Raw genomic sequence first — 25580 nt, 5'->3', positions numbered from 1 at the left:
GCAATACCATAATCTAAAGTTAGAAATGGAGGTAGTCCAAAGCAATCTACAGATTCAATGCAATCCCTGTCAAACTACCAATGGAATTTTTCACAGAACTAGAACAAAAAATTTCACAATTTCTATGGAATCACAAAAGACCCTGAATAGCCAGAGCAATCTTGAGAAAGAAAAATGGAACTGGAGGAATCAGGCGCCTGGACTTCAGACTATACTACAAAGCTACAGTAATCAAGACAGTATGGTACTGGCACAAAAACAGAAATATAGATCAATGGAACAGGATAGAAAGCCCAGAGATAAACCCACGCACATATGGTCACCTTATTTTTGATAAAGGAGACAAGAATATACAATGGAGAAATATACAATGGAGAAAAGACAGCCTCTTCAGTAAGTGGTGCTGGGAAAACTGGACAGCTACATGTAAAAGAATGAAATTAGAACACTGCCTAACAGCATACACAAAAATAAACTCAAAATGGATTAAAGACCTAAATGTGAGGCCAGACACTATAAAACTCTTAAAGGAAAACATAGGCAGAACGCTCTATGACATAAATCACAGCAAGATCCTTTTGGACCCACCTCCTAGAGAAATAGAAATAAAAACAAAAATAAACAAATGGGACCTAATGAAACTTAAAAGATTTTGCAAAACAAAGGAAACCATAAAGAAGACAAAAAGACAACCCTCAGAATGGGAGAAAATATTTGCAAATGAAGCAACTAGTGAAAGATTAATCTCCAAAATTTACAAGCAGCTCATGCAGCTCAATATCAAAAAAACAAACAACCCAATCCAAAAATGGGCAGAAGACCTAAATAGACATTTCTCCAAAGAAGATATACAGATTGCCAACAAACACGTGAAAGAATGCTCAGCATCACTAATCGTTAGAGAAATGCAGATCAAAACTACAATGAAGTATCCCCTCACACCAGTCAGAATGGCCATCATCAAAAAATCTACAAACAATAACTGCTGGAGAGGGCGTGGAGAAAAGGGAACCCTCCTGCACTGTTGGTGGGAATGTAAGTTGATACAACCACGATGCAGAACAGTATGGAGGTTCCTTAAAAAACTAAAAATAGAACTACCATACAACCCAGCAATCCCACTACTGGGCATATATCCCGAGAAAACCCTAATTCAAAAAAAGTCATGCACCACAATGTTCATTGCAGCTCTATTTACAATAGCCAGGATGTGGAAGCAACCTAAGTGTCCATCGACAGATGAAGGATAAAGAAGATGTGGCACATATATACAATGGAATATTACTCAGCCATAAAAAGAAATGAAATTGAGTTATTTGTAGTGAGGTGGATGGACCTAGAGTCTTTCATACAGAGTGATGTAAGTCAGAAAGAGAAAAACAAATACTGTATGCTAACACATATATATGGAATCTAAAAAAAATAATAATAATGGTTCTGAAGAGCCTAGGGGCAGGACAGGAATTAAAGACGCAGACGTAGAGAATGGACTTGAGGACACAGGAAGGGGAAGGGTAAGCTGGGACAAAGTGAGAGAGTGTCATGGACTTATATAAACTACCAAATGTAAAATAGTTAGCTACTGGGAAGCAGCCGCATAGCACAGGGAGATCAGTTCAGTGCTTTGTGACCACCTAGAGGGGTAGGATAGGGAGGGTGGGAGGGAGATGCAAGAGGGAGGAGATATGGGGATATATGTATATGTATAGCTGATTCACTTTGTTATAAAGCAGAAACCAACACACCATTGTGAAGCAGTTATACTCCAATAAAGATGTTAAAAAAAAAAGAAATAAAGGTAGTGTTCTTCAACAGGCTCCTTTAATAAAGAAACTAAATGAGTGTATGACATAAAATTGCATATAACTTGTGCCTTTTACTTAAACATTGTTCTTCATAGAAAACTGTCTCTTCTCCACCTCTACTCATCACCTTGTTTGGTTGACACACAGTAGTCTTTTATTTTACAAATGTGGAACTCTGTAAAATAAAATATTCTTTTTATGAGAATGCTTAACCTCGTTCATATGTCTTAGAGTTTAGGTTAAGCAATAATTTAGTTCAGTTAGAGATTAACATCTTTGTGAGTCATCACAAGGAACTAAGTGAAATAAAGTAAAATTGTGCTTTCCAAAATAAACAAAATCAATTAGACAATCTAGGTTTGGATAAGGAATTTATATGTTTAGTTAAATTTTTAAATTTTAAATTATTTAAATAAAATTAAACAAAATTGTCAGTCATGTTATACAGTAAAATTAACTTTTTGGTAAATCCCAATTCAAGGATTTAAGAAGGGGAAAACACTCCTTAGGTAGAACATTAAGATTAAATGTGTTTTAAATCAACATCCAAAATATCTTTTAGTGTGATGTGGGATATAATGTAATTCCCCTTCCCCCCGCCAAATTGTCCCTGGACATGTTTAAGGTTGCTGAAAGCAAGTTGGGAAAATCCTAGGATACCAACAATCAATAGGAATTCCCCAGCATAGGACTGTACACCCCCAAAAAAGGTACTTAGAAATTTGATATAAGTTAGATACTTATATTAAATGCTACAACCTGATAAAAGTAGGCATTATTATTACCATTCTACAAATGAACAAATCAAGCCTTGAGATGTTATAACTTCCCAATAGGTCCCCAGCTAGGAAGTGGTGGAGCTGGCATCTAATTCCAGGCTCTCTTTACTTGACAGCTTGAACTATTTATCCACATTGTATTGTGTTGGCACACCAAGCAGCTGCATTCATTAACTATGTAAATAAAAACACTAATCGAGCACAAATTATGTGGTGTAAGTCATGATATGTTCTTTAGATGGGAAAATAAGACAAGACATTCTAGTTTCTGCTCTCAAGGAGTTCAACTCTAGGAAAAGAAAAAAAGCTTCTTGGACAGATACTTGTAAAGCAGTGAGATCAGTGTAACACCAGAGGTGATTGCACTGTGGAGTGACAGCATAGATGACGAATAACCTGTCTTAAGTGATGAGTTGAAAATTTTTCCACATAGACCATAAGGAAAAAGATGTTCCACATAAGGAAAATCATATGTAAATCATGAAACATGGGATGCCAGGGTATATTAGGGAACAGCAAGTGACCTGTCATGGGCTGGTGTAAAGGCAGTAAAGTGACGTGGGTAAAATCATTGGCTCTTCACAGTCAAAACAGCAGTAATGTGTGTTTTACCCCCATTTTCCAACAGGATGTCCAGTCTCTTTAGAGCAATATTTAAGGCTCCTCATCCTCTGGCCCCTGCTTACACACCCCAAGTAATCTCCTTTCCCTGTTCTCTTTGTAGATAAAGATCTATCCTTTATCCCAAATAATGATCTTAGGGAGTGCATACAATGACTCAATCACTCTTTTAAGTACTTAAAATATACTAACTCATTTATTCTTTTTAGTTTGAAACAATTTTAAACTTACAGAAAAGTTGCATGAGAAAAGTACAAAACACAACTTCTTCACACCCTTCATCCAGAGGGCCCATATGGGTTTTGATAACTGAGACTATGTGTTCCTTACAGAAAAAAAAAAAAATCCAATTCAGGATCAAGCATCATCTTTTGCCATGTATCTCTAGTCACCTTCAATGTAAAACATTTCCTTTGTCATTCTATGACTTCTACAACCTGTGTATGTATGGATATTAAAGGGTCCTATTTATAAAATATCCCATCATTTGGGTTTTTCTGATGTTTCCTCGTGATTAGTTACATGTTACTCATTTTTAGTCAGAATGTTGTGGTGGTACTGTGTTCTTATCATGTGATAAAATCATGCTTAAGAAGCAAGATGCTAGCATAAAAAATTTCCACTAGATTTCATGATTCAGACACTATTGGTGATTTTATTCTATACTTCACATTATTTACTAGTAATCTGTCTCTATAACTGGAAGATGGTGAAAACACTTCAAGAGTAATGGCATACAATTAACCTACTTGGAAACCTCATACTATTCTCTGTGTAGAGCAAGTACTCAATAGTTAACACATTTATCAAAGGAAATTGAGATGAACTTGAGTCACTTAGGTAACTTTACAAAAGAGCAATTCTAGAACAGGACAGCAAAGAATAGAAATTGAGAGAGAAATGTTACAGGAGTTTGGATTCAAAAGAGAAAAGTGAGAGGAGGTAGGATTTTTAGGTCTTTTGGGGAATGTCTTGGTAAAGAAAGAATCACTTTGAGGCTGCCTAATTTGCTTCCACAGAAAAAACAAATGTTTTACTAGCAGTCTGAAAAATGATAGTTTATTTAATCTTAAAAACTACCTCAGGATGTAAATATTGTTATTTTCTCATTTTATAGGCAAAGAAGTTATGACAAATTAAGGATCTTGTCTAAAGTCACACAACCAGAGAGTGGCAGACACAAGTTCCAAAACTATTAACCTTTCATTCTAGTTCCCTGGTTCTCTGCAAGGGGGCTTTAAGCTACATGATATTTAATATCATTTGTAGTTCAAAATTATATGATTAATGAATCTGAATGAATTATACCTATGAGAACAGAGAAGAGATATGGGAACTGAGGGAGAAGATCATATCTCATAGAGATGGCACAGTTTGTTATTCAGGAGGTCCTTTAAATTAAGATGAAAATCTTCCAGCAAAAATAGTAGTACTAGATAGAGGAAGAGGAGGGGGAGGGACAGTAAAGGCAGCAGTAATATTTGTCATAGTTGTAGTAGCTATTGAGGGTATCCACTATGTACCATGCATTGCTTTATATCATTATATAATATTTGCTCACAAATTTTCCTTTCTGGAAGGAATTCATATATTTTTAGATTTTGGACTGCTTTTAACTACCATTTATTTTCATGCAGGCCTCTGGCATTTGAAATGAGATGGACAAGAAAAATTTTCCTCTTTCTTTTCAAATTCTCTCCACAAAATGACCTTTAGGGCTCTAGTTCAGTTTTAATGGCAGGCAGGATATAGCTGCTCTCATCCATGTCAAACATCCATGAATTGTCATTGTTTTCTCTCTCCATTATCATTTAGACAATCAATACGTATTTAGCTTCTTTAGTAGATAAGTCAATGATTCCAAGCCTTCACCATTATTTGAACTCACTCTAATTTGTGTCTTTCTGGTAATGAAAGGATGAAAAACAATCATATGGTTTTCCAGAAACAGATCATTAGTTGTGTAAGAGAAGGATTATCACCGTTTTTATGGTGCAGTACCTTTTTGAACCCCACTCAGAATAGTTTGTGTGTGTGTGTGTGTACTATAATAAAATTGTGTTTAATGGTGCTATATTGATACATATTACAACTTTATCTCCTAATAGTCATTTCTTTACTTTTCCTCTTGTGTACCTCTGCTTATCCCGCCACCCCCACACACACACCAGTGATAAGGGGGAAAGGTAAGTATTAGCATATACTAAGTATAATAGAATTTCCAAAGTATACTTAGGACAAAAAGTACGTATTTAAACACAAAGTTGTTTTGAAGAAAAATTTAAACAGTATAAGTCATATGTGCAATACAGTTGCTTTTGCTACAATAAAACTTACTCAGAAGCTAATGGTTTATGATCACTTATTTATTTCATAATTTTGTGGAATGGTGGTTTTAGCTGGCCTCTGCTGGCTAGTTCTTTTGGTCTGGGACCAGCTTGGTTGATCTCAACTGGACTCATTCATGCATCTCTCAGCAGCTGGCTGTTTGGCTGTGGGCTAGCTGGTTTATAATGTCCTTGGCTGTGACAGCTGCGATGACTGGGGTCTCTATCTAAAAGGTTTCTCACCCCTCAGCAGGCTAGGCAGGTATTCATATGATGGCAGAGTTGCAGAGCTGTATGAAGTTGCACGCCAATGGGCAAGTGATTTTTCTGTTCACTGTCTTATATCACATTTGTCAAACTGTGTCAGGTTTGCTATTACCCATTGGCTAAAGCAAGTCTCATGGCCAACCCTAAAGTCACTATGGGAAAGCAACCACCAAAGTGTGAGGATAAAGGGGAGATGTAAACAAATTTACCATATTAAATATGGTGAATTTGTGAAAGTTGCATACAAATGCCCAATATAGGCATGTTATATATAATTATAAACAGCAGTATTTCAGAAATTATGATCAAACTATATGTTACAATTTTGGTAAACCAAGAAGTGATTAAAAAAAAATCTTACTTTTGTTATTTTTCAGGGAATCTGCAACTATTAGAGATTAAAATGTTCTAAGAACTGTAAAGACTCTAAGTGAATTATAAGACATGAACTTAGCTTGAAGAACTGTATATATTTTGGAACCAATAAGAGTGCTATCCTTAAGCAAAATGTGAAAGTTTATAAGAAAAAAATAGTAATAAAACATTTAATTAATTTACTAAAAATAGATTGTAATGTGGATATTTTGAGGAAAATAATATGCTTTGCTCTAATGCCTTTCTAAATACATAGCATTGTTCCTATTCTGCTGGTATCTGTATCTTCACGATAGATCAGTTGTTAAGACAATAGGCAATTTTAGGAAATTTAATACCTGTAAGATGAGTAGTTAGATGGGGAATGATGAAACAGCCACAGATTAGCAAAATCTACCATCCAGGGCTAAAGGTATAAAAGCTGGAAATGGTATTACCTTGATCTAGAAACCTGGGCTGTCTGGTAAGAGCTAGAACCATAGCAAGCACTGCTGGTGGAGGGAAGAAGAGGAGATACCAAAGAATACGTCCCCCAAAAGAGGGAAGGAGAGGGGAAAAATACCCTGACTTTTCCCTGTCTTCTGCTCTCCAGTTTCTTATCGGTGCTTCTGTTTGACAGAACTTAGCCAAACTTGGAAAAGGAGCTTGGGAAACTGTAGAACAAGAGAAAGGAACGGATGTGAGAACAAATAGGCAAAGAGGTGAGTATTCTATCTGGACTGAAGAAGGGGTAAGGGAGTGAGAGCAGAGTTTTTTTACAGGAGAAATACAAGGAGTAAAATGGTATAGGTTTTCAACCTCTGACATACAAAATAGACTTATGCGGCATGACAGAATTCTTGTAAGCCGGGCCAATGTATTAAGAGATTTTCCAGTCCTCATTATCTTTCCTTTGGCTTGTTGAGGGTCAAGGCTTGAGTATGCAACCCTAGAATTCTCCAGAATTGTACAGAATATTACTACTGTTGTCATTATGATTTGACTATGATGTTAAGGTTGGAAGAAAGGAGGATAAATCAATATACATCATATTTTCTTATTCCTCTATCATCTGCCACAACTTTACTTTTTTTCCCACAGATGAGGTACCTATAATATAAGTAAAATATTTTTAGAGGATAATTTCACTTCTCAGAGACTATATATAAAAAGTAGTAGCCAGTTTTCTGTCTTGAATAAACTGGAGAAATGATAGTACCATTTACTGAGAAAGAAAAGCAAAAACGTGTGATATTCAGATGGTCTATGCTTACAAGTTCAGTTTTAGACATACTGAGTTTGAGGGGCTTGAGTCATCCAGTAGGAAATGTCATATAGGCCAGGGGTCCCCAACCCCTGAGCCATGGACCGGTACTGGTCCTTGGCCTGTTAGGAACAGGGCTGCACAGCAGGAGGTGAGTGGCAGGCGAGCAAGCGAAGATTCATCTGTATTTACAGCCGCTCCCCATCGCTCGCATTACCGCCTGAGCTCCACCTCCTGTCAGATCAGCAGCGGCATTAGATTCTTATAGGAGTGCAAACCCTACTGTGAACTGTGCATGTGACGGATCTAGGTTGCGAGCTCCTTATGAGAATCTAATGCCTGATGATCTGAGGTGGAGCTGAGGCAGTGATGCTAGTGCTGGGGAGCGGCTGCAAATACAGATTATCATCAGCAGAGAGGTTTGACTGCACAGAGACCATAATAACTCAACTGCTTGCAGACTCATATCAAAACCCTATCAGTGCGCCTCCCAGGTGGCGCAGTGGTTGAGAGTCTGCCTGCTGATGCAGGGGACACAGGTTCATGCCCCGGTCCGGGAAGATTCCACATGCCGCGGAGCGGCTGGGCCCGTGAGCCATGGCTGCTCAGCCTGTGCGTCCGGACCCTGTGCTCCGCAACAGGAGAGTCCACAACAGTGAGAGGCCCGCGTACCGCAAAAAAAATATAAAAAAATAAAAAATAAATAAAACCCTATCAGTGAGTGGCAAGTGATAAGCTGCATCTGGTGGCAGGCTTTAAGTCAGAATCCGACACTTACTTTAGTCTGCGCTTGGTCCACCCATTATTTTATTTGCCACTTCCATCCATGCCTCTTTCCTGCACTGTGCACTTGTCTCAGTTACAGTTTTGGTAAGCCCACAACCTAACCCTAGCCAAAATGAGTAAAAAACAAATGTCGCTAGAGAGCTTCTTTGAAAAGGGGGAAAGACCCAATGATGAGACAGCAGAAGACCCTAAGATGGCCAACAAAAAGAAAGCTGCGTTTAAGAGAAAATACCAAGTCCTACTTAAATTATAAGTTCATTGCAACAGGTGATTCACATTCTCCAAGCCTACTTTGTATCATATGTGGCTATCCAACGAAGCCATGAAACCTTCAAAACTGCTTCACCACATGGAGGTCAAGCATCCTGCATTAAAAGACAAGGCTTTGGAGTTTTTCAAAAGGAAAAAAACATGAACACGAAGAACAGAAGCAATTACTGAAGGTCACCACTTCATCAAATGTGTCTGCACTGAGAGCCACATTCTTAGTGGCTAACTGCATTGCTAAAGCTAAGAAGCCCTTTACTATCGGTGAAGAGTTGATCCTGCCTGCTGCTACGGACATTTGTCCTGAACTTTTAGGAGAGGCTGCAGTTCAAAAGGTGGTATGTGTTCCTCTTCTGGCTGGCACCATAACTAGACGAATTGATGAAATAACAGAGGATATTGAGGCACAATTGTTAGAGAGGATTCATGAGTCACGTGGTACACAATCCAGGCTGACCAGTCTACCGATGTTGACAACAAGGCAACAATGCTTGTTTTCGTGTGATATATTTTTCAGGAGGATGTACATGAGGATATGTTATGTGCACTTTTGTTGCCAACCAACACCACAGCTGCAGAACTATTCAAGTCTTTGAACGATTACGTATCAGGAAAACTGAATTGGTCATTTTGTGTCAGTATATGCATGGACGGAGCTGCTGCCATGACTTCACAGCCTTCTGGTTTCACTACTCGGGTCAAAGAGGTCGCTTCTGAATGTGAGTCTACGCACTGAGTCATCCATAGAGGAATGCTGGCTAGCCGAAAAAATGTCACCTGAACTTAACAACGTTTTGCAGGATGCGATTAAAATTATCAACCGCATTAAAGTACCTGCTCTTAACTCACGTCTGTTCAGGCAGCTCCGTGAGGAGATGGACGCAGAGCACACGTCTTCTCTTATACACAGAAGTGAGGTGGCTTTCTAGAGGTAGATCACTGGCCAGAGTTTCTGAGTTACAAGAGCTACTCCAGAGATTTCTTTTAGAAAAACAGTCACCACTGGCAGCACATTTCAGTGACATAGAATGGGTCACAAAACTTGCTTACTTGTGTGACATATTCAACCTGCTCAATGAAGTCAATCTGTCACTTCAGGGGAGAATGACAGCTGTGTTCAAGTCGGCAGATAAAGTGGCTGCTTTCAAAGCCAAACTGGAATTATGGGGGCGACGAGTGAACATTGGTATTTTTGACATGTTTCAAACATTAGCAGAGATTTTGAGAGACTGAACCAGGGCCTTCTTTCTCCCAGCTGGTGCATGATCCCCTATCTCAGCTTTCAAAAGAGTTTAAGCATTACTTCCCAACCACAAAAGACCCCCAAACTGGGCAGGAATGGATCCGTGACCCATTTGTGAATAAGCCAGGTGAATCGACTTTGTCCGTGCTAGAAGAGGATCAACTGCTTGAGATCGCAAATGACAGTGGCCTTAAAAGTGTGCTTGAGAAAACTTCAAATCTCCATACGTTCTGGATTAAAGTCAAGGCAGAATATCCTGAGATTGCCACAAAAGCACTGAAGAGCCTGTTTGCATTTCCAACATCCTATCTTTGTGGAGCAGGGTTTTCTGCAGTGACAGCAGCCAAAACGAGATCACGGAGGAGATTGGACATTAGCAACACACTTGGGGTGTCACTGTCTCCCATCACCCCCAGATGGGACCATCTAGTTGCAGGAAAACAAGCTCAGGACTCCCACTGATTCTGCATTATGGTGAGTTGTATAATTATTTCATTATATACTACAATGTAATAATAATAGAAATAAAGTGCACAATAAATGTAATGTGCTTGAATCATCCTGAAACCACCCTCCTCCCATCTGTGGAAAAATTGTCTTCCATGAAACCGGTCCCTGGTGCCAAAAAAGTTGGGGACTGCTGATATAGGCTACTGGATTTATAGTTCTAAAAATGTTAGGATGGGGTTCTAATTCACAGGATTAAAAAATGATTTCTGTTCAAGATTTGCATTTATTTAAACTTAAAGTGGTTTCATCAAAAAGAGTGAAGTGATCAAGACTGTTTAATTTCCAGGGATAATTAGCACAGAATTCAGTGCTTTGATCTTTTTGTTAGACAATTTAATCATATATGTTTTTAAGGTATATATCTTTTTTTTGAAATTGATTTTTCTTTTGGTGCAATTCAGTGCTTGCTAATGTCTGTTCCTTGTATTCCATGCCCTCTAACCATAGGCTCTTGGACTGGCTGCCCCCACCCCGTCCTTCCAAATCTTTCCCTCCACTCCCTATTATCAAACATAGTTTTTAGGTTTCTCAAGGAATCCTTTACTACTTTCCTGATGGAGAGATGCTCCTTATCAAACACTCAGAGCATAAGATACCTTTCTTTGGGAGCATTTACCATACTTGCAGTGTTACTCTCTTTGTGTTTATTTGGCTGATAGCTTATATTCTCTTAAGAATGTTGTATTCAACTTGGCCTACTTCAATACCCAATTCAAAATCTGACACGTAGTAGTGCTCAATAAATATTTGTGAAAGAAAAACTAAATGAATTGATTAGAGAATAGCTGTTAAAATGCAAAGTATTTAAGTAAAGTACTTAATAAGTTCAATTTATTAGTTCATAACTTTTCCTATACATAAGAACTACTGATACCACTAGATACCTCTTTTAAGAATGCTGGCTTTAAAATATGATTTTTCAAGGGCTCTTTCTACAATTTGCTTAAGTCTTTGTTTTATTTCACGGAGAAAGCTAAAATTATGTTAATCTTTTCCTGTTCACTTGGAGTCATTATGAGCGTGATTAATTACCCTGTGTATTATTAGAGTTCGTATTTACCTTTGTTTTTTTTCTTAGGCATCCTTTAAGTCTAATGTATAATTCTTCCATGTGTCACATTCCACCTCTTCTCATAGACTCTGACTCTAACCAGCCTTTCTTCTCATCCCTTAAGTTATTCTCCTCATCTATCGTTGTCAAGGAAACAAACTAACCAAGCTTTTTAAAAATCTGAGTCAACAAGGAACTGAGTATAACTTTTAGGACTGAAGTAGAAAACATTAAAGCCAGGATTTATTGAATTATTTCAAACCATAAGAAACTTTTCACTTATATTTGAGTTTACAGATTTATTAAGGGAATTGTTTTTTCTCCAATCCAAACCCTCAAGAAGTAAGGTATTCTCAAAAGGGAAATGATGCAGACGTGGTTTGGTGGAGCTTGCCTGTATAAAGTCTAGCTCTTTGGACCATGAGAATATAATCCTGATGCCACTTCACATATGGCATCATGAATCCAAACTGAAGATAGTAGATTTATGATGACATAAAAAAACTTTGTGAATATAAGCTGCTAGAACACAAACTTATAAAGATATACCAAATCTGATACCCTCAGACTTTTGTCTAGAGTGCATGCTCTAGAACTAAGAGTATGAGATCTCAATTCAGGACATGCATTGTAATCTCTTACAGAGGTTTGAATAATTTTTCCAGTCTTATTTTCAGAGAAGTGCAAAATTCAAGAGCTAGTAGATCTAGAACTGAGTCTCACGTGTTCTTGTGTCCCACCAGTTATTCTATTGCATGGCTGGATCAAGAAAGAGCCTTATCAACCAGGCAACTGCTGAATTTCTAAATGTTTACAGTGTAATTTCACCCTATATTTTCATTCTTGGCTCTGAAATAATCAGTGCTACTGTACTGTGGTGAAAATCTCTCTGGCCCTCATATTATAGAGGTTGAGTTGAATATTTCCCAAGAGTAAATGCAGAGGACTTTATTACACACATTTATGATATTGTGCTCAGTGTGTTAGAATCAAACTTACATTCTTACCATTTTTTGTTATGGTCAGTTTTAGAACTTCAGTCAATTATAGGGCTACCGTATGATTTGTTACTTATATCAACCTCTTAAATTGGGTAAACCAATGGTTTAAACCTCTCAATTCCAGTTCTAGGAAGTAGATTTATGTACTACAAGGAAGTTGAGAATATAGAGAGAAAATATAGCTAAACTAGGGCATTCTCTAAATGAGCACACACGTGACAGTAAACTGGAGGAACCTTTTAAAACACCATGGAAATGGGTGTCTATGATTGAGATATTCAACACTGGTCAACATCTACATTTTATCTGGAAAACCTCTGCTCAATCTGTGCTATTGATTAATTTAGGCACAGTGATATATGGTTTGTTGAATATACCCATGACAATATGAACCATTTGGGAAGAACAAGACTATGTTTGTATCTTCTTAGCTTCCTAATTATTTTACATTTTAATGTAACAGAATTATTTTTCTTATTTAATTAAATTTTACATTAATACATAAGTGCAGACATCAAAATGGTACTAGTAAACATGTAAGGAGAGTGTCGTCCAGGAAGGGTAACCCTGACTTTGGCATCTTAATTCTATCTTTAGATTCCACTGGTAAGAAACTGGTAATCTATATATCACTTAGTTCAATGAATAGTCACCTTTCCCCTAAAATTATTATAATATATGTTATTATAAAATTCTATCAGTAAAATGAATCATAGTCTGGACTCTGGACTCAGACCTTCTGGATTCAAATTCTGGCTCTCTATTTACTTGCTCTGTGATTAGGAGCAAGTTACTTACTTGTTCTGTGCCTTGGTTTCTCTAAAATAAGTACAAAAATAGTGATGCCTTATAGGGTTATAATGAAGATTAAATAAGTTTCTGTATATAAAATGATTAACAGACAATTAAGTAACAAATAAATATTAGTTCGTATTGTAGTTTGTACATTAGTTCAAATAGTAGTTGTAATAGTAGTACTAGTGCTAACACCATAGTTTTACTTGGAATGGAGAGGAATTAGTTAGCTCTATGATAGACATCATAAAATATTGAATTGAATTTAGTTTCTTCATCCTAAAATCAAGGGAAGATACTTTTTAGGAAAGCGAGTACCAGTTTGTAAAGATACTATGGGAAAAAATTCTATCTGGACTTTTCTTATCTCTGATTTTTGAAGGTTATTGAAAATGGATCTGAATAGAAATATATGTAGCTTACCAGAGGAGCAATATACGTTTGTAGGTTGCAAAAAACAAAGCACAGTGTGGAAAATACAAGGTAACTTCAATGAAAAGTAGAAACACAAAGTTATTTTGTATGGAACGTAAGAAGTTCTCTGGAAAGTTCTTTTAATTCCCAAGTTAGAGGCATCAGGAGTACTTAGAGAGTTGAGAAACTCTTCCATTGAATCATGTCGAGGAAAAGAAATATCAATGTAAGTGGACTGCTTTACAGCCTTTGTCAATTAGCAGGCTGAAGAAAACTACAGTAGACTGCATTAGAAGTCCTCATGAAACTGAAGATTCTTAACGTATACACTGGGTCAAAAGCTAATCTGTTTGATGTTCCATAGTATGCTAAATGACAAAGAAAAACCTTGATCACATTTAGAGAGAACTAAAAAACACAGAATAGTGCCAACTTAGAATCTTACAGAACTGAAATCTACTGATTACCGACATGAGCAAGTTTCTGTGAATCTTAACTTTATTTCTACTCAATGCTCAAGAAAACGGACGTTTCAGAAATTGTGTGAAAAAGTTAAATTAATTTTAACCTCCTTTAAGGTTAATCTTCATAAATAAGTACTAAATAATATTTACAGAGGGCTTACTATATGACAGACACTATTCTAAACATTTTACAAAGATTAAATCATTTAATTCTCACAACCATATGAAGTAGACACTAATAATCTCCCTATTTTACCGGTGAGGAAACTGAGGCACAGAGAGGTAAAGTCAGAATCCAATGCCTCTATTCCTACCTACCTAGTTAAAAGAATTTGTGTTTTATCTGCTTGTTCTGATATCATACAGATATGAAAATAGCAGATAATAGTAATAAGAGTGACAGCAAATTTTTCTGGTTATTTGAAAAATATTGCTTATTCTTTATTAGTTTTTCAGTCATTCTCAGAGAAGCTAGAAGGAATTACCAGTAGGATTTTTGAATGTGAATAAATGAAGGCTATAGCAGATGCATTTCTACATGTGGAATTTTACTGGGGTCAAGAGTGAATAAGGAAATCAACACAAGAAAATAAAATTCCACATATTAAAAGGACAGTTTACACCCATAGATTCATTTATGTGTTCCAGATTAGGCACAACTCTGAATATTTATTTTCAAAGTGGAAAGAGTCAAAGGGAAGAAGCTATGGTTTTTTTTGGTCTCAGGGTACAGTCATTTTGCAAAGTGTAGAAAAGTATATTTTAAAATTTTAATCTGTTTACATCTATTTCTCTGGTACTTTTGTACAAGAAAATAAATTTCCTCCCTTCCTTTAGGTGTGGGTGAAAAGTTCCCATTTTAGAGAAAAGCAGCACAAAATTGTGAGCTCTGAATCATCACTGTTGTTCTACATCCTGGGGATCAGTTTGAGATATGAACACTACCCAGCTGAGCTATGTTTCTGCAACTGTGTGATTTACTTAGGGTGCTGCTACTGAAAGCATCATAGTTGCTTAATTTGTCTTTTGCCTTATCATCTTTTTTTTTACCTTCTTTGTTGTGGTCCTATCTAGTTTAACTGAGCATGCTCTTCCCATGATTCTTTGCTCATGTTTTAGGGTTCTGGGGAAACAGCATACATATTTATAAAGTTAGGACCTTACTGTAATTTCACAGTGCTTAATATTGCCATAGATAACAATAAGACTTGCTACATACTTTGAAAGCCATGGACTACCATTTCTGAAAGGTAATCCTGTGGACTTCTTTCAGGTTAGTCAGAATTCTTTACAGCCCAATTCAAATATGGGATTCAGACTCACTTCCTCACAATGTCTGCCCTGATTATCAATGCCAAGTCACTCTGGCTCTCTTCTAGTGCTGTCTCATTAACACTTCTGGATCCAACTGAGTCTATGTCACTTCACCCTGGCTGGCACGTGTATGGCAATAATGTGAATGTCCATTCACCTAAGTGAAAATGTTCTCTTTTCTTTCACACTTCCTTTCTAGAATCCCTAGCTATGAATGCAGTTCAATAGAATTACTCAATGCAGTTTCCTTATATGGTTCACATATTCTCTAGTAAATGCAGTGAACAATTTGTTTCTTTCATTACTGAGTAACTACGGTTTGCCAGACATCATGCTAGAACCCAGATGTACAATGGAGAGCTTATGTCTAGATAGAAGAGACAGATAATAAATAAGGAAATACATGATAAACAGGAAAATTAGAGATTTTGGAGAGTGATGCAAAGCCAACAGGGTGTTATGATATGGAGTATTGGAGGTGGGGTTTATTGATGGAGGGAAGGAATTTAAGTGGCATGGGTCTGAAGCAGAGAGGGTGTGTCCTTTTTCTGAGAGAAGAGAAGGAACCAGCAGAGTGATGAGCTTGGGGGCAATACAGAGGGCAAAGGGCACAGCAAGTGCAACAGGAAGCCTCAGCACATTCTTTGATGACATATTGAAGGTATTGAAACACAAGATGAGGCTGAAGAGGTTGGAAGGCACCTACTGTGGAGAACTCTGCAGTAAATGATACAGCAGTGTTTCTGTTCTTTTTAATAGTGATGATAAGTCACGACAAATTATCAACTCTCCCCCTGGGCTCTCATGTAATAAAAGACCTGCATAGGTAAAATGTTTTATGCGGGTTTGAGTCTGGTCAAAGAACAGTGTATTCGTGTGAAAAAACAGGCTATTAAGATGATCAATTCACATCTCTGATTATTGGTATCCTATTCTTCCCAACTGGATCAAGTTGACCATGTTACCTAACATATTATGAGATACATAAAAGACATGGTCCTTGTAAATATAATGAATCTATTTATGCGGGACTTTGCAGTACGTTTGGTAATAATAATTGAGTTAGTGTTACTATATCTGTTCTGTATCCTTTACTTTTATGAGAAAGATAATTACATTTGTTAAAATATATGTAGTGTGCTTGATGTAAATGTACCTTTTACAAAGAGAGACTATGCCTCTTGTTAGCATCTTGTTTAGGCATTTAATTTAAGCAGTATTGCAAATATAGTCCCTATCCTTAAGATAAAGAAAATACAGCAGGGCTTTGAAAATCACGTTGAACAATATTTTGCAAATGATCATGAACATATATCAAGGCTTATCTGTACAGGTGGTTCTTGTACAGGAAACAGCATTATACACAGTTTGACTAGAGGTCACAAAGGAGTAAATACAGTTCTTTTTGAACTTGACAAGAATTTATTGGAATGTAGCTTGCTTTAAGTAACAAAGTAGCAGCCTAAGCCTCAAAATTCTCCATTGTATACACTCATTTCACTGACATGATTCATTCTGGGGATAAACTGGTCCTCAGTGAAGGAGAAGGAAGTTTGTGTTCAAAGATGCAATGTTAACCCTTTAGTTAATACCAGAGTAAGAGGCTTCCAAGAACACTGGTCTTAATTTTTATTACCTTTGGGAGATTGACTGAAATCCAACAGTCAGTGATTCAAGAGTCTATCTTCTATCTATCAATCAACCTATTTATCTAATCTATCTGTTAAAATTAAGTCTAATGTAGAATTTGGGCAAAATCTCAGTATATCTAACTAAGATGTATAAACACATAAACCTCAAATTATACCTTAACTATAAAGTTCTAACTTTGGTTTCTTAAATTCTATTAGAGTCCTCTGTCCAATTATGGCTTATTAGATGTTTCTCTGCTTCCTGAATTGATATTTTTTCCCCTTTATCCTTTCTCTTGATAAGGTAGGCAGGGTAGCAAAGATGTCAGAAAAAAATAATTTTTATAGAATTTTATTCTACCTGGGGATGGAAAATATGTTCACAAAATAATGAACTTATTATTCTATCTATATTTTGAAAAATTGATTTTCTAATTTGCTAAGTATATATTGAACAAGTAATTCATGCATCACTTTGCACTAGGAATTGCCCGTGTACTTCATTCCATGTGTGTTCCAGGATTTATCTAACCACTTCGCTCTGGCAAACCACAGTCTATTTCAGTTTCTTCATTAATTAAAATGCTTCAGTGGATATTCTTTTTTTTTTTTTTTGCGGTACGCGGGCCTCTCACTGTTGTGGCCTCTCCCGTTGCGGAGCACAGGCTCCGGACGCGCAGGTTCGGCGGCCGTGGCTCACGGGCCCAGCCGCTCCGCGGCATGTGGGATCCTCCCAGACCGGGGCACGAACTCGCGTCCCCTGCATCAGCAGGCGGACTCTCAACCACTGCGCCACCAGGGAAGCCCGCTTCAGTGGATATTCTTGTCCACATGTTTTTGTAAAAGCCCATGCTCTTAAGCATTGTAATATACGCTCTAAAACTGGGAGGAATCATCTTTTTAACATAGGTATTTTACACTTGGCAGAAAGTAAAAAATGACTTAGCCTCAAACAGAGAGGCAACGTGGGGAGCAGGGCTGAGGTTTGGGAGATTATTTTTAAGGAGATAAGCATCTCATCAAACACTTCAGAAAATTCTGATCCTGAGTCAGTGATGACAATTTCCCCAGACCATATCTACATTGATCTTTGTGGAATTTATAAGTAGTCTATGAGGTCTGAGTTGGTGTATCAATTTTTCTACCGATTTAACTACTATTTATCTTCCCACAGAGGTTGCTTTCTATATGCTCCTTTTTTTTTTTTTACAACACTGTTACTGTTAGTCTAAATTTTAAAAATGCTCCCAATTGAACTCTAAATACTCTTCCTTGTATGAAGGATAGGCAATAAAACTGCCACCCATGGCTTTGAATTTTCTTTTGTCTCTGCTCCCTATAGCCATACTCCCTCATAGTTTCAATAATGACTGAGATGTCAATTTTTAGATAAGGTAAAAAGGCTTTATTGCCCTTTTGGTTGGTCAGAGCAGAAATGGAAAGAAAATTATTTTTGATTTTAAAGGTGATTTGCTTAAAATAAATTAGTTCAAAGTGTTTTTTCTTTTCTTACAGCTAAATGTTTAAAAGACTGGTGAAAAAGAAGTGTGGTAATTTAGTAACTGTAAGAGGACAAACCCCATAACCCTCTGTAGATGTTACTTCAACATGATTTCCTTTGTTAATTTTTATAATTTAATATAAAGTCAAAAAGATACAATTGCTTTAGATATTTATATTTAAGTTACAAGTATAAAAGCTCTACGCATAGTTGTAAGTCCAACCTCCCAAAATGTACTAATAATATCCAAATAAGGGTTAAAATGAGGATAAATTGCTTTTAAACATATAAGTGTATATTAAAAATATTATCTCCTTTTACAAAAATGCATTGAATTGTAGGCAGCTATATTGGAAGAGTTGCTTATATTATAAATAAATTATGCCTCCTGAATTTTAAATTAAAAAAATCTTTTTTTTTGTTCTCTAATGCATGACACAATAATGTATAAGTGACAAGCTTTGTTAAGAGAAAATCCAGTTTTATAAGTACACAGTTTAATAAGGTAAACATGAATGGGGGTATAATATTTTAAATGGAATAATACACTTATCTACTAAATAAATATAGTATTCCTTCACACTGAGAAGAGTAGGTAAAATAACATATATCCTTTCCAAGGTTTGTAGTTAAAATTATCCAAAATGTCAGCAGTCAACTCAATTAGAAAATACCTCAACTGAATTAATTGAAAATAAATAGTTTAATGGATATGTGATTAGAACTTTAAGAAGGAACTCTCTTCTTCACAATCTAGCATCCACACAGAGGTCTCAGGGGTAGCCACAATTTTATAGGCTGAAACAAAAAGTTTCCTTATAATCAATTTATCAGAACTGAACAGTAGGGGACGATATTTCACTAGCTTGTGCAAAATCCTTCAGCATTAAAACAGAAAAAAAGCCTTTAAGCATGTGATATAGCTAGCCAAAAGTAAAACAAATCTGACAGATGATGATTAAATTAAACTACTTTTATTTAAAAATGTTTCCTTTTACTTGTTTATCAAAATCAGCTTTTGTTACTTGTGGAATATTTGGCTGTACTCTCATCAGCTTTTTTTTTTTATATGTAGATTTTATTGGAAAGAAACACTTATCATTAGTGCTATTTCCACTACATCTTCTCAATTAGAATTCTCCATAGAGGAAGAATTTACATTAGAAGAGATTGATTTATGTTGGAAATGTTTTATCTTCTAGCTTTGCCAAGAAAAAAAAAGCCAAGAGTTAAAAACATATCAGGAGGGGCAATATCACTGATTACGTTTCAATGGAGTTTATATCAGTGCTTTCAAATCTATGTAATGCTCTGGGCAATAATTAACCTTATCAAAATTACATTTTTTTAATTGCGTTCCCAATAAGAGAATTCAGGCAAAGAATGGTTCTAGAATTTTCACTGACTAGGTTGAATTTCACAAAATAAATGGTAGAACATAAATCCATATTTATCTGCAGATAAAAAGCAAGTGTATTATAGTAAAATATTCCTGAGTAGTTTTTGCATGCTTTTGAGGTTTGCTACATATTTCTAGCATGACATTGTCATGAAAACCAGAATTGGGAAATATATATGTTATTTTAAGTAGAGCGTATTTATTGGTTACAATTATGTGGTTTTGATATCAAGCATTTTAACTATATATAAATGAATAATTAAAATTAATTAATAAAAGGTTTTAGCAAGAAATTTCATAATTCATATTTCTGTATTTTTTCTAGAAATAGGGTTTCTATTTAATACTCCAAGAAATGATGCTGAAATAATTGGAGTATAAAGCCTAATATATATCTTAGTTTTTCATCCATTTACTTAACGTGAATTAGAATCCTACTTTAAAAAATTACAAAATATAATGCATTGAGTGACTATATGAAGGCAAGTTCAGTAAATTGTTGTTAAAACAATGTTTCTGAGATTTTAATTAATCATGGAATAATGAACAGATCGCATAATCTCCATAAATCTTAATTTCTGTGATTGTCAAAGGCCCAGAAAACCAAATACAAATTTTACCCCCTTTATAAGTTTGTCAATGATTGGACTGATTTGTAGAGAGTATTTCCTTAGGAGATCTGATTTGGCTAAAAGAGAATTTTGCTGAAACAAATCATAGTACAATGCAAAGATCATTTACAATACAAAAGTAGGACATGGTTTGAGAGGAATTTCTCATACTGATCTGAGCTTAGCTGGAAAATAAACTAGACCTTAGAATTCATCCTGAGTTTCACAATAATGACACTTATATATGACTTGGATAATGAAAGGGATATAAAAGATCAATAAGGGTAAAAGATGATTAAACAAGGAAGAAAAAAATGTCTGAGCAGATGGAGTGAGAGCAGCCCTCAGATGGCATGCTGTCCCTAACTTCTCTCTTACCTGAGGATTTTGCAAACCAAGAAAAAAGATCCTGGACTAATAGTATTACATATAGGATTGATTTTAGACCTTGTCATCACAAAGATTTTATATACAACACAGTAATAGATTGTGCGTTATCTTTGAAGATCTTTTCAACATACCAAACACAAAAGAACAACTACCTGGCATAATGAAGTTCATGGTCTCATTGAGCACCCATCAAATTCAAGGTGTTTGTCTAGTCCTACAGAAACCATCTGGCCCAAAACAACAACACAATAGAATCCTCTTCGCTCTCCTAGGAGCATGTGAGCTGTTTTCTGAGCCACATGTGAATGTATGTGTAGAAGTTTAAAGGCACTAAAATAGAACTTTTAAATTACTATGAGTGAAAAATGAGTAATAGATTTAGTGCAGTTTTTCTCCATGGGAACAATTTTGCCCCTTACGGGACATTTAGCAATGTCTGGAAACATTTTTGGTTGCCATGACTTGAGAGGGTTGATGCTACTGGAAATTGGTGCGTAGAGTCCAAGGATGGTACTAAATATCCTACAATGCACAAGACACCCCCTCCTTTCTCATAACAAAGTATTATCTGACCTACATATCAATAGCGCCAAGGTTGAGAAATCCTGATTTACAGGGAAGGGAAGAATAGTCAGGAAAAAGATAATTCTCTCTGCTACCTTTGAGGTCAAGTGGAACAAGGGAGTAAAGAAATATGAACGATTCTTTGGCTACAGACAGGTTGGAGAGCCCTGAGAAAAGCCCTATGGAGATTTTTCAAACAAACACTATGTGCTAAGAGATGTGATTCCTTCCTGTGACTTACAAATCTTCAGTAAAAGTATAATGTATCTGTTGTGCTTGATATCCCTCTAAAATCCTGTGCAGGGACTGAGTGTTGCAATTAAGGCTGTTGAGTCCATGAGGGTGCAAGAGAACAAATGCTATTTTAGTCAGTATTTAGTTGGTGCATGCTAACTCACTGATAGTTCAAGTACTGTTATATTTTCACAATATTTGATAAATAATAACTATCATGAACTCCCTAAGTGTTCGTGATGCTCTGACTACCCTCCATACCTCTCACAATCCAGCAAATAAAGGGATGATGTCTGACCCAGTTGGGGGCCCAAACTGGGCTCCAGCACTAGGCCACTGTCTTTTCAGATGGTTTTGTGTCCCTACTATACTGCGGTTAAATATTTTGAACTTGTTATACTCTTAATACAATCAAACTCAATCCTCCAAAGTTGGCACCTAAAGGACAACCTACATAGGGGGTCATGGGGAGGGCAGTAAAAACCAGTTACTCTTTCATAAGTTTAGATTTTTCTTTCTATTGCAAGATTGGAAGTAGAGTTTTAAATTTATTAATGAAGGTGGCATATTTCTGATGAGAGATTTAGTGTGTGAATCTTGTCAATATGCTAATTTTCTAAGCAAAGCTGAGGATATTTTAAACAGCATAATATTTATTTGCTTAGTTTAGGACCCTTGAAGTGAAAATGCTTTGAGAAAACTGGCTCAGTGTCAAAATAATAAACATGTCAAGGAATGGAAATCTCCTTAAAAGCAAAATGAAGATGGGAATGGAAATGTCACGTTTGGGCTGTACAAGTTCTCAAATCAATGATCTCAAATGCATTTTCATTATCTGAATTTACTTGCTATATTTATTTTAAAGAAATTTTTAAGGTTGCTATAATACTCATGGCACAGCAACTTGGATTGGTTTGCATTTTTCTCTAAAGAGAGATCTCTGAAGTAATGTTGTGCATAGCCAAAGTAAGACAGAGGTCCTGGATACTGAAAGGCTATGGAACTCTACATTTGTGTGTAGGAATACAAGATCAAACTGTAGCCTGAGCCAGAAAGTTGTATAGTAGTAGATATCTTACTGTGGCATTTGAACAGGTATTTTTCTTTTTTTAAAAAAAATTTTCTTTTTTTATTGAATTATAGTTGATTTACAATGTTTCAGGTGTACAGCAAAGTGATTCAGTTATACATATATATATAGAGAGATATGTATTCTTTTTCAGATTGTTTTCCATTCTAAGTTATTACAAAGTGTCAAATATAATTCCTTGTGCTATACAGTAGGTCCTTTTTGTTTATCTGTTTTATATATAGTAGTATGTATCTGTTAATTCCAAATTCCTAATTTGTCCTTCCCCCCTTCCCCTTTGGTAAGAATAATTTGTTTTCTATGTTTGTGAGTCTATTTCTGTTTTATAAATAAGTTCATTTGTATAATTTCTTTAGATTATACATATAAGTCATCATATGATATTTGTCTTTCTCTGTCTGACTTACTTCACTTAGTATGATAATATCTAGGTCCATCCATGGAAAATCCTAAAAGGTGCCACCAGAAAACTGCTAGAGCTCATCAAGAAATTCAGTAAAGTTGCAGGATACAATTAATATACAGAAAGCTGTTGCATTTCTATACACTAACAATGAAATATCAGAAAGAGAAATTAAGCAAATAATCCCTCCAATATACCATGTTCTTGGATTGGAAGAATGAATATTGTAAAAATGACTATACTACCCAAGGCAACCTACAGTTTCAATGCAATCCCTATCAAATTACCAATGACATTTTTACAGATCTAGAACAATTTTTTTTTTAATTTTATGGAAACACAAAAGACCCCAAATAGCCTAAGCAATATTGAGAAAGAAAAACAGAGCTGGAGGAATCAGGCTCCCTGACTTCAGACTAAACTACAAAGCTACAGTAATCAAGATAGTATGGTACTGGCCCCAAAACAGACCCATAGATCAATGGAACAGGACAGAAAGCCCAGAAATGAACCCACTCACTTATGGTTAATTAATCTATGACAAAGCATTTAAGAATATACAATGGAGAAATGACAGTCTCTTCAATAAGTGGTGCTGGGAAAACTGGACAGCTACATGTAAAAGAATAAAATTAGAAATTCTCTAACATCATATATAAAAATAAACTCAAAATGGATTAAAGGCCTAAAGGTAAGACCGGGTACTATAAAACTCTTAGAGGAAAATGTAGGCAGGACATTCTTTGACATAAAATACAGCAATATCCTTTTGGATCTGTCTCCTAGAGTAATGGAAACAAAAGCAAAAATAAACAAATAGGACCTAGTCAGACTTCTAAGCTTTTTCACAGCAAAGAAAACTGTAAACAAAATGGAAAGACAAGCTATGGAATGAGAGAAAATATTTGCAAACTATGCAACCAATAGGGGATTAATTTCTAAAATATACAAACAGCTCCTGCAGCTCAATATTAGAACAAAAAGCAAAAAACTAAAACAAACAAACAAAACCACAACCCAATAAAAAAATGGACAGAAGACCTTAATAGATATTTCTCTAAAGAAGACATACAGATGGCCAGTAGGCACATGAAAAGATGCTCAACATTGCTCATTATTAGAGAAATTCAAATCAAAACCACAGTGAGGTATCACCTCACACCGGTCAGAATGGCCATGATCAAAAAGTCTACAAATAATAAATTCTGGAGAGGGTGTGGAGAAAAGGGAACCCTTCTACACTGTTGGTGGGAATGTAAACTGGTGCAGCCACTATGGAGAACAGTATGGAGGTTCCTTAAAAAAACTGAAAATATAGTTACAGTATGATCCAGGATTCCCACTCCTGGGAATATATGCAGAGAAAATGCTAACTCAGAAATATACCTGCACCCCAGTATTCACAGCAGCACTATTTACAATAGCCAAGATATGGAAGCACCCTAAATGTCTATTGAAAGAGGAATGGATATATATATGTTATATAATATAATATATATAATACATATATATATACACACAAAAAATGGAATAAATGGAGTACTACTCAGCCATAAAAAAGAATGAAATAATGCCATCTGCAGCAATATGGATGGACCCAGTTATTTTTCTTAAATGAGTAGAAAGTATCAGTTATTACCTTCATGAGATGTTCTTCCAGATGCATTATATTGTAAGGCTAAATGACATTTCAGTGAAATACCAGCCTACGTAGCATATTGTTTTGAAGAGTGTCAAATTCTGTTACAGAGGTTTAGTAAAGAAAAAGGTATCTGATTTAAAGAAATGGATATTTAAATGATGAGCTTCACATAGAATATGGCAGTGTACCAAAACCAGAAAGATCAGATGGCTTTAGTAATGAATATTTGTATTAAAATAATTTTCTATTGCTTACACTGATAAGAACTAAATAAACTTTGCATTCAGCCCACATGTATACCCAGCGCTATATCCACACCCATCCAGTTTGCTCTCATGAAAACACTCACATATGCACACAGATACTTGTCACTCTGCTTGTTTTCAAAGAATCAAAACTCCAGTGCCATCAAGACACATTATAATCAAATTGTCAAAATCGAAGACTAAGCAGATTTTACAAGCAGCAAGAGAAAAGTGACTCACCAAGTACAAAGAACCACCATAGGTCTGTAAGTGGATTTCTCAACAGAAACCTTACAGGCCAAAAGAAAGTGGGATGATATAATCAATGTGCTGAAAGAAAAAAACTACCAGCCAAGGATACTATATATGGCAAAATTATCCTTCAAAAGTGTAAGATAAATAAAAATATTCTCAAGTAAACAAAATCTGAGGGAGTTTATCACCACTAGAGCTGACTTGCAAGAATTGCTAAAGGGAATCTTTCAAACTGAAATGAATAGATGCCAAATAGCAATATGAAACCATATGAAAATATAAAGCTTGCTGGCAAAGGTAAATATATAGACAAATACAGAATAATAAAATACTGTAATGGTAATGCACAAATC

This window comes from Mesoplodon densirostris, chromosome 3, assembly GCF_025265405.1.
Source record: "Mesoplodon densirostris isolate mMesDen1 chromosome 3, mMesDen1 primary haplotype, whole genome shotgun sequence".
In the NCBI taxonomy this organism is placed as follows: domain Eukaryota; kingdom Metazoa; phylum Chordata; class Mammalia; order Artiodactyla; family Ziphiidae; genus Mesoplodon; species Mesoplodon densirostris.
Note: the sequence above shows the minus strand (reverse complement) of the source record.